The sequence below is a fragment of the Xyrauchen texanus genome, chromosome 13 (genome assembly GCF_025860055.1).
Source record: "Xyrauchen texanus isolate HMW12.3.18 chromosome 13, RBS_HiC_50CHRs, whole genome shotgun sequence".
NCBI lineage: Eukaryota > Metazoa > Chordata > Actinopteri > Cypriniformes > Catostomidae > Xyrauchen > Xyrauchen texanus.
Genome location: NC_068288.1, coordinates 33,541,568 through 33,544,967, shown reverse-complemented (window position 1 = coordinate 33,544,967; position 3,400 = coordinate 33,541,568).

Sequence of the window (3,400 nt, the reverse complement as noted above, 5' to 3'; positions counted from 1 at the left end):
AATGGTCCTAACTTTTCCCCCCTATACGGGCGCCCCTGCCTCCATGTGCGAATTGGGATTTTACTAAAGTTCATCACTGAAAATGTCTGCTCGCGGACTTGGTACTAAACAGCACACGCAGCATCACGTGATTGCATCACATTTTTCTTTGAGCATAATATTGCACTATTGAGGACTTAAAGTTTTTTTCCAAAGAGAGAGAGAGAGAGAGAGAGAGAGAGAGAGAGAGAGAGAGAGAGAGAGAGAGAGAGAGAGAGAGAGAGCACTCGCAAGCATGGTTGCCAGATTGCTTAAATTAAGTATGACATGGTGAAATATTTCCTATTTGTGCAAGTATAAATCTCTGATTGGGATGTTGCATCTATTATCTGGCAACCCAGAGCATATTTATGGCTGCACGACAGTCCCCAAAGCCAAAATGAAAGCTCTAATTAAAAACCTTATTTTTAAATCACGCACTAAAAAGCAGTTTGACCTGGGCCGCAATTGAGGGTGCTCTAAGGTTCGTTTGAGGGTGCTTAGCATCCCTGTTGCCTGTTGTAGACACTGGGACAGTTTCAGCTCAATGTTTTATTTGCATTGCATTGGGTTGCGACTCGTGCGTGGACGCTTCAGTCATCGCACTCAAACCAAGAGGCTATAATTCCGCGTTTACAACGATCTAACCAGTTAATTTCTGTAATCGGACACTGGGATGTAAACGTTTCTGTATGTGAGCATTTTTTAAATAGATTTTATATCATACATGGAGATTATATAAAGTAAGAGCATGAAAGCAATGTGGTCATTATCATCGCAAATACTATGTACAGTCTTTACTCGGAATATACGTTTTTTTATGACTTATTATATACCCATGTCTTGTTCTAATGTTCTTTCATGTGTAAAGGTACTCTTGTTTGTATATATTCTTGCGTTCATTTTATATATAAAAAACGTAGGCCTACTTGTGTTAAGTGGTCCCTGCTCACATACATCCTGTTTAAAATAATAAAACAACATAGGCTATCCCTGAGTTATGATTGTATGGTGAGATAGGTCTGTTTAGATTAAGTATTTATGATGAATTGGTCTTAAAATAGGCCATAATAATTCTGCGCTGAGGGCACTGCCATAGACGAAGTTACTGTTTACAAACAAATACTCCGCCCCGCCCCATCCCTGTTCTTATTGCCCAGAAAATAACTGCTGTTTATTGGCTCTTCCCTCAAATTGCACTGCAACTGCCAAAAAAAGTGCTGTCTGAGGGGTTGAAACACCCCGTTTCCCACAGATTATAGGACGATTATTTAGGGCTTCATTAAAGTTTCACTAGATCGTTGTACCAGGAAAAACTCAGAATGTTACATAAATTATGATAATTCACGAGTCATCGTCATTGTAATCGTGTCTGCTCTATTAGACACAATTGACCTGCAGCAGCGATAAGTAGGCCTAATAAATGATAAGTGAATAAAAATAATATCATACAGCGAAAATTATGTCTTATCATTCGATTTGAATGCATTAAATAATATTGTTCATTCAAAATGTCTGTTATTCATTTTTGATATGGAATATTATCAAATTGATGTAAAATAATATTTATTGTATGTTGGTTAATATTTTAAGCAGTTAAGATATTGTATGTCTGATGGTAGTTTTCATTTCTAAGTACACAAATTCTTAGACCTTAAAAGTGTGTTAAACGTGATGATTTGTGTTAATCAACATGTTACATGTCCGACATAATCATACAGGCTCATTAAACCAAGTTTAAACTTGTTTTGCCGGTAATTCAGATAATTTATTAACTGTAAACCATAGATATTCCTTTATAATAACTTTTATTGTAATTAAAAGACATCATTACATTCTATAAATCTTAAAAGATTAATAAAACTGCAGCACTGCCTATTTCAACCATTGAAATTTGCTGCTTGAAAGAACCCGGAAGCATGGTTTCCTGCGGTGTGATGACAGAGTAATTTCATCTGTAGAAACAGACTGCAGCATAAGTTGTTTCACACTACTAAGTGAAGCTTCCGCTCTGCGAATGCAGAAGTGTGATAAAAGCCTATATTTGGTCTCAACTCCTTAAACTGAGTGTTTTCATGCTACTAATACACTAGTAACAACCAAAAAGTTTTTTTTTTAAAAAAAACCTGACAAGGCAAGAGAATGTATTGGTTACGTTCGTAAACTTTGTTCCCTGAGACGAAGGGAACGAGACATTGTGTAGCAATGCATATAGGGAATACCTTCTTATACGACCTATTGGAAACCTCTCTACAATAACGCCAATATTCTAATATTGGCTATGGTGTTTAAGCCCTGCATGTTTTAGCGCAAAACTGTCTGCTATAAAAACAGGTGCACAAACACCATTTGCTCAGAATTTCTGATTGAGGGGACTTCTGGTTTTGCCATGTAGTGAAGAGACGCGTGGTGTTAGCGCTCTGACGTAAATTTCATATTTCTTTTCCTCATAACACTACTTTTGGGGCTTTTTAGCTATTTTTGTACTACAGTTGATCTTTGTTAAAGTTATATGATCCAGATGAGTAAGGGTACGCGAGCTGGTGGTAAAATCAACCCGCAAACCAAGGCGCCTAATTCTGGGTATGAAAGCGGCAAGATGTCGGACGACACCTCAAACCCGCTAACGACTGACACACTGGTGAACGAACTTGATAAACTAAGGAGAAACATAACTGGTGAACTCACCGCGCTGCTGAATTCGTCGCTGGAGTCCATTCACTCATCCATTGCCTCTATTGGGTCTACTTTGGCAACTCAAGCGACAACCATCACTGACATGGAAACTAGCCTATCCGACCACAGTGACAGGATCACACATCTCGAACAAGAGGTCTCTACTCTTCAGTCGAAGTTGTTGTCGGCGACGGAGGAGAATGTCGCTTTAAGAGCTAACGTGGAAGACCTCGTTTCGTGGTCCAAACGGCAGAATATTCGGGGAGGATATTGAGGGAAGGGACGCAAGGCAGTTTATGGCAGATCTGTTCACCGAGGTCACCGGCGTCGCTCTTCCCTCCCCACCGGAGCTTGATCGCGCCCATCGGAGCTTAAGACCCAAACCCCGTCAAGGTCAAAATCCCCATCCGATTATAGTGAGATTTCATCGTTACATCGAGAAGGAGGCTGTCCTCAAATTCGTGAAATCGTCAAAAGAAATTACTTTCAAGGGTAACAGAATCAAATTCTATGAGGACTTCTGCGCTTCGGTGGCTAACAGGAGAGCTTCGTTCAACAACATCAAGGGCCTGTTGTATAAACGCGGTGTTCGTTTTGGCATGATTTACCCGGCCAGACTTCGCGTGTCATACAACAATACGGAGCATTATTTCGACTCTCCTGAGGATGAAGAAAAATTCTACCACCAAAACTTTGCTTAGAATCG